This window comes from Helianthus annuus, chromosome 17 (assembly GCF_002127325.2).
Source record: "Helianthus annuus cultivar XRQ/B chromosome 17, HanXRQr2.0-SUNRISE, whole genome shotgun sequence".
Taxonomy (NCBI): Eukaryota; Viridiplantae; Streptophyta; class Magnoliopsida; order Asterales; family Asteraceae; genus Helianthus; species Helianthus annuus.
The window spans coordinates 138832855-138840703 of NC_035449.2; the positions used below are offsets into that span (position 1 = coordinate 138832855).

General features: G+C 34.3%; 1 long non-coding RNA gene across 4 annotated transcripts; it reads right to left on the reverse strand.

The window, feature by feature from the left end:
* Positions 1-902: 902 nt before the first annotated feature.
* Positions 903-4303, reverse strand: LOC110923043. 4 transcript variants are annotated; one of them, XR_002583660.2, is made up of 4 exons: positions 4105-4303; positions 3947-4002; positions 2624-3829; positions 903-1360 (listed from the first exon to the last, which is right to left on the reverse strand). It is a non-coding gene; the product is annotated as an uncharacterized LOC110923043 (long non-coding RNA). The 4 variants fall into 4 exon arrangements; XR_002583661.2 differs by having other exon boundaries at positions 918-1347; XR_004885822.1 differs by lacking the exon at positions 903-1360 and having other exon boundaries at positions 2320-3618; positions 3724-3829.
* Between the last annotated feature and the right edge of the window lie 3546 nt (positions 4304-7849).

Sequence of the window (7849 nt, forward strand, 5' to 3'; positions counted from 1 at the left end):
TAGAGTATAGATAGGGTATACATTTTGATCTCAATACCCGGAACCGGTACCTATCATACCCTATTAATACCTGAAACCGGAACAGATTATACCCGATTATACATACCTAGGTACTAGTAGGAGACCCGCGCGTGCGGCGGAGTCGATAATACCGGGCATGAATATATCACCAAGTCGAGAGGGTGAAGGTTAAAAGGCTTGTGGGAGTATTACGGAAGTTTCGCGTGACTCACCTGGGTTCCCGAGTTGGCCAGAGACAGCCATGGAATTATCTTCTGTAATGGTTGTATTGAACGCAAGACATCCTGGTTTAGGCGTGGTATTTTACAAAGAATGTGGTTAAGAAGATGAATTAGTGGTTGCACAATGGTTGAGTTGGGTAATCGATGGAATCCTGTTGACTAAACCTACAATATCATAACAAAGAAAATTAAAAAAAAAAACTAAAATTAAAAAAAAACTAAAATAAAAAAAAAAAGACAAAAAAGACAAAAGTAACCATTTTTTGGTTCAGGTTCATGGCTTTATGCATACAGCCAGGAAACTTTTGACCAGGTTACCTTGAATCAAAATTTGAAAATTGTTAACTTTAATCAAAACTTACAGATGTTTAGTGATTTTCTTTTGATAAGCGTGACCCGTTTACTAAAAAAAGGCTTTGCCCTTTACTTAAAATGATAATTTTCACCCATTCATTGAAATAATAAATTTTCTATTATAAAAGATTATTAGAAACTTGTACCAAGTTCTTGATCAAGAATGAATTACCGTGCAGACGGTGAGCCATTTTAAGCCACAGTGAGTATGATAAACATGCTTACATGGCAAGTTGATTTGTGTGTCCCAACTATCTCATTTGACAAATCACACACCTGCTTAATACAAAAGGTTTGGTGTGGACATTGTTGTGTATAAGCAACTCACATTAAAAAATTAATTATGCCTTTGTGGTTTTTGAAATGAAACGTGAGCTTTAAAATCACTAACTGTGTCATCAATTCTACGACAGTATTAAAATCACTAACTGTATCATCAATTCTACAACAGTAAAACTCTTCCAGATATAAGCAGGAACTCGTCTGTTTCATGGTCACCGGCCAGCAACTATAGGCAAAATATAGTTTGCTTATAGTTTGCCTCTCTTGTATATGTGTAGAGTACTCGAAACTACAATAGAGTTATTGCCTTTTTAAGATTTCTGATGGGGCGGTGGCAGTTCATGGCTAAGTCTTGGATCTTTTATCTCTCTAACTCCCAAGTCTCTCTCTTTTTGGTCCCCAAACCCTCGGCTATGATGGTGATTTAGATAAGATAGTTATCCTTTTGCTTTACCTGCATGTCTACAACCTGAAATCACAAACTATAAACCAACTATGAGCCGATAATTATGATGGCATCCAACTGTGGACATTGATCATCTCAATTCAATCCAAAACATATTTACCAAGTAAAAGACATTATTTCCTTTAAAATATACTAGTAACATACCTGATGAATATTCCCCTCAAACCCATGATATGAAATTCTAACTCAATAAACGCAAGATAAACATAAGAATTCAATCAATAGCAGTGAACTACGAAATTGGATGCAATATTAAGCTAATTCATTCAGTAAAATGCAATTTTAGTGAACAGTAGCAATTTTGCAAGCTAGATTCCAGTTCTAACTTGAAGAACTTGTGTTGGTTAAACAAAACTCAAAGCTAAACCTTAAAACTCTGATGGAAACCCAATTCATTGCAGCCCTTCATCCTTTTTTTCGATTATGAGAAAATCAAGACCTCTCAACCTCTTGTTCATTCAATTGTCCCTTCAAGCTCTTTAGACGACCTTATAAGCCTAGCAGGCTCGGCGGCTGCATCTGTTGCCGCCACGACTACTTCAGCTACAACCCTTGTTGCATTGGCTAGAGCCATTGAGTGTCATTTAGCATCTTCCAGATGTATTTGGGTCGCTCGCATCCTCATCCTTGTTCCATGCAGCATTACAAACGCACACGGTATATAAATAACGGGCCAGTTTGGGTTATAACCTATTGCTCATCGGTCATATGGCTAAACTTAAAAAAGCTTAGCAAATATGGACTTTTTAAAGTGAATAATCTAAAGTAATTATTATTTCTATTTATTTTAATCTTTCTTTGCTAGATTAATCAAACACATTCTAACCCATGAAACATTATCCGCTTTAAAGCGTTAACCGACTCAACCCACCAGACCTATTAACATGCTTATTGATTTACACATCATCAATAACTATAAATAAATGCCACACATGGACAGGGGTTAGCTTTGTAAAGGGTTCAAGGCTAGTAATAAAGGGTATATAAGTGTTAAATTCCTGAAACATAAGTTGAGGAGTCATCGTTTGAATGCGTTTTGAACATTAGACCAATGTTGTCAAGAAAAACTTACAGGCATGAATCTGATTTATAAACTATAGCCCAACACTCAACCAAACAGAAAAAGAACAGGCAACCGAAACAGGTCCAAATCGTAACCGGAACATCAAAAACTTGATATTAATTACTCAGTCTAGTCTAGCACATTCTAGATATTAATCATATTTGACCCATTAGGAAAAGCAAGGTAAAGTTCTATTAATAAAACAAAATAACACACCTGGTTGTTTTTTTCTAACCAATTGTTTTCTCTGTTGAGTCCGTCCTATGAGATCTATTTTTAAAGCCAAAGCACCAGCCTCCAAGTTTGCTAAAGAGTATTTGGTGCACTGGCCATAGTTCCAAAAATGACTTGACTCCATCGTCTTGCTCGAACATGTTACATAAAAAAAGATACTGGTTCAAATCAATATAGAAAAAGCATCTAAAGCAAACAAATCATAGATCCGCCCTACATAGGCCACATAACACATCCAAATTGAACATAACCAGTACCCTGGTCCTGCCACCCTGAATATAACCAAACTGAAGGTCAAATTCCATCAACTCAAAAACAACACAAATATCCCTAAACTCTCTTCTAGAAGGAAGAAGCATGATATGTGTGCTTTGTACAACACGTGGTAAGTAGGTGTCATTTAGGCTGCCCTACGTTAGAATACAACAAGAAATTAAAAATCCGAAAATGTTTGACTGATTATTGTTTCTGAAATTTCCTTTGAAATGTAAAATATTTGGCAATAAAGAATAAAACTCTACATAAAATGATTAATGACAAAACTACCCTGATGTAAAATTAACAAAATTACACGGATTTTAGCCTCATAAGAGTTGGTTTTGTGTGTAATTAGCAGATAAAGAAAACATAACAGGGGTCGGGTTACACCAAGCGAAAGATAAATTAACGGGTTTGGGTCAGGCTTAAATGGATTCCGGTAGTAAAAATGAGTTGACACATCTAGCTAACAAGAATAACTAACAGGTCAGTTACAAATTGATATGACTAAAGTTTTTCCACCTTCATATTTTCTTCTCATACTTCTCTACTGACTTCTTTTGCGTTAATTTTTTATAATATGAAATATTTCAACAATATTAATCATAATTCAATAGCATAAACACGTTAATAACAATCTTACCTCACCTACCTCAACTGAAGGGACTTCTATATCATCAGCACAATTGCAACAGTTTACAAAATCATGGTTAACAGCACTATATATGAGTGAATCAACACAGCATGGAAGTCAAAGTGAGTTAAAATCAAGTCACGTGTCACAACTATAATAATAACTTAAATCTACAAGAAATAATAACTACCAGAGGAGACTGGCGATCCCTTCGAACTTAAGTAAAATCGACTCGCTCGTCTTGAGATTGACTGTCGAGTCAACTAACGCTCTGACAACCAAAGAGATGTCGAAATCTGCAAGAATCCAACATGCAACTCAGATTAATTTAAATTATGCATATTCGGTTCAGTATTAATTTTGAGGTAAATTAGGGTTCACAATTTAAAGGAGATAAAGAGAAGGACACAAACCGGCAAACTTTTCATGTATGAAATCGAGCAATACAAGCATCCATAAACCATCTTACCTGAAATAAAAATCAATAAATTAGAACTAAATTAGCTATCAAAAATCTGTGGGGGGTAACAGAGTAGAAGAAGATAACTCAAATTCAAACCCAAAAACATACCTCTGGAAGTCTCGACCGGAACCCTAGGAGTCAAATCTAACCCAAACCGAGTGCAATGTAGGTACCATTTGATGGATTTATACTCCCTTCATGGATTTCAAGTGTATCTCTGACGGTTTGACATAGATGCGAAACGATTCAAGTTGCAGTATTCAATTTTTCATGCGGTGAGGGGATGTGGAACAGTCGACGGGGGTGAGGGATGTAAGAAATCATTGATACCTAAGAGCATTCCCATCCATTCCATCATATGTAGTGTGTGGGGTTTTTAAAATGTAAAGAGTATAAAAAGTGGTTGTGAGTGGAGGAGAGAGAAAATATTACTGTTCATCTGTATATTTGGGGGGACACTGTTCACCCACTATAATTTTTTAATATATATTGAAAGTGGTTGTGAGTGAAAGAGAAAGAAAAATGTAATATATATTGAAAAGGAGAGAGAAAAAGTATTTGTTTTTAGTGAAAATATATTGATATAGGAGTTGTTTTTTAGTGAAATGTATGTATATTTTTAGTGGATTGGATGTGAATGCTCTAATAAGGGTTAAATGAGGGGCAGATTTGGGAGGGAGGATGAAAATTATGGAACTTAGCTTCAGACTTTTTGGAAATGGAGTCTTAAAAAATTTAGGGAAAATTACATTTCTATCCACGTGAAATGTTTTATATAGGTTTATTATAGATTATAGATAGATATAGATATAGATACAGATTATAGATACCAAATTATACCTCATATATGGATTGTAACTTATCGGTTCAGTTCGATTTTTTTGGTTATTAATAATGGTTATCTGAAATCCGAACCAAAATTTTATGTCATTAAAAATCTGAAAATCGAATCATCGGTTTTTGTTTCGGTTTGGTTTTTTCGGTTATTTTGGTTACGATTCGGTTATTTCGGTTTTCTGCTCACCTCTACCGGGCACATAGGGTATTGATTTTTGGTCCAACAACCGGAACCGAAACCATACTGGTTATAGCAATAATCGGTTCTAACCCTTAAAACAAGAAACTGGAACCGATTCCATGACCGGAACTGGTTATTACAAATCCATGATTTGCAAACATATTCAAACAAGTCTAAATGTGGTTCAGTTCTGTTTAGACATAAAGGAAAACATGAAAACATACCTGATTGCAGCAGTACAGGCCAACAGAGAATCCAGATGGAGACACAGCAATAAGTTTTGACATGATTGTCAACTTGGCCTAGTTCCTCCTTAGGGTGCAATCTAATGATGGTGATGATAAGAAACCGACAAGGGAATCGGTTATGGAGAGGGAGGCGAGATTGATGTTATGTGCTATTAGGGTTTGTGAAATTGTCTAACCCTTTAACCTCCACATTATTCTCCTTATATATACACCCAGGAGGAAACCCTAATTAGTTAATAAGGGTAATTAGGCCCATCAACAATTACCAACTAATTATTTAATAGGATTGTTATATATTTTGATCCATATAATGTAAATGATTATAATGGCTACTAGATTAAATATAAAATAAATATATTTAATCTTACATTCTCTCACTTAGCCGAGTAATCATTTACTATGAGTGTTAGATAAGCCTGATCAGGAGTTAACACTCATTTTAGCCTTAAACAAGTACTATAGCAGAGAAACACAGCCGTTGAATCATTATGCGACTCAGGACCCCATTAATCATACTATAGCCTTAATTTAAAACCTAATCGTTATGATCAAAATACGCATAAGCCCTTTGTTTGATTTGTAACTTTATTTGTCTATATGCCATTATGCCGGCTTGACATATTCTTAGAGACATACAAAATCAAACTGATGAGGAAAATTAACTAATATTTAGTCATTCATAGTACGATATGCAATTGCGCACGGCCATTAATTAATACCCGTCTATAAGCTCTCCTAATAAGACTTATGGGTAATAGCCCTTCAGTTATAGGATCCTTAAGCATATCATGAATGTATTCGATACAAAACTTAGTTTCCTCAATTCGTTCATAAACGAATAATTAATTGCGTATCGAAATTTAATGCAGCACCTCTTGAACTGTTACTGTTCAAGGAGTCATGGTAGCTGACTTTATCACACTAATTCTTCAAAACATTAATTATATGGAGTTAATAAACTTATGAGTCCACTGATAAATTTCCAACAACATTTAGTGATTATATTATGTCGTTATAACTTAGGTTGTTGATATCAGTGCATTATGACTCCTCCATGAGATAGGTTTTGTCTGCTGACATAAAGATATACCCGAAATTATATTTTATCATCTTTGAATATTTCAAAGTTAGAGTAATAAACCGGTTTTTAGTTCTCACTTATTCTTTAAATTGTAGTCTCTCGTTTCTTTTAAAGATATTGTAATACTCCATTAGATACTTCACGTTAATCTAGACATATCTAGTGTGTTGCAATTTGAGTAATATCTAAATGTGTATAGACTTAAACTTACATAAGGCTTCCAATTAATGAAGCATAAGGAAATAATTTCATTTATCCTATTATCCTCTAAAGGAGAGCAGTATTTTGTTACATATGTAAGGACCCATTTAATGTTAAACTTATGGAACGAAACTAATGTCCCATTGGGTCTATCTCGGTACGTTATGATATCTATTACATAAGAGACATCTCTGAGATCTATTATATCAAAGTTTGTGTTAACAATGCTTTGACTTATGTAACATATACTTGTCAAAAGAATATCATCTATATAGGCAAGTTTATCTTAGTTGCTCCCACTCATTTTGAGGTAGGTTCATTAATCCACTTGATTCTTGATGAAAATAATTACGTTAGCTTTTTATCACATTATGATGTTTGCATTAACCCATACATGGATATTATTGGCTTACAAATAAAGTGTTCTTTAACCTTCAGTTTGAAACTTTAGGTTGTTATCTAATGAACATGTAAATGTGTCAGTCATTTGTTAGGGAAAATTGTTTTAATGTTCATCTAATGGAGCTTTAAACTTTTATAAGCTACTAGAACATTGATGATCCTCAAAGAAATCTTTGATAATTTATCTCTTCCTAAGTATAACCTTTGACAATCAATCATGCTTCTTAGTGTCTTAACGCTTATATCAGGATTTGGTTTAGTTATGAACACTCTTAGGTAATTCAATCAAATCCCAAACGTTACACGAATACATAAAATCAGTTTTACTAGAAAACTGTTTTATTCCATTCAGATGATTGATTTACGCTAATGGCTTGATTTTAATAGATAGGATCATTAAACATTTCCAAAAATCCATTTCAACTTCATTAGGGAGGTTATGTAATCATCAAAGTTAGTAGGCTTTTAAACCTAGATGACCTCCTGAAATTGATTATTGGGTTCATTAGAAGTTTCAGTTTTATGGATTAGCTCTTGGTTAGGTTGCTATCATTTTCATTCTAAGTTTGTAAGAGTTGGTGCAGTATGGTGTACAAGAGGTGTAATCGGAGTTAAATTCGGAGTTAAATTTAATGACACTCTTCCCCCCGCCTCTTGTATTCCTTGCAAGTCATGATAAGGACTTTGACTGCTCCTACTGACCTTAGAAATCTTTAGGAACTCAGCATGCTTAGGGTCAATATTTAACGACCAACAAATTCTAATAGAGAAAACAAATTAATGACGTTAGTCGTTGTGATTTCTCTTGTTGAGGATTATGTTACTTTAGGTAAGAAATCTAAGTGTGCCCACAATTAAGCAACAATGAACCTTTTGTAAGAGTAGCATTAGATTTTAAGGAGA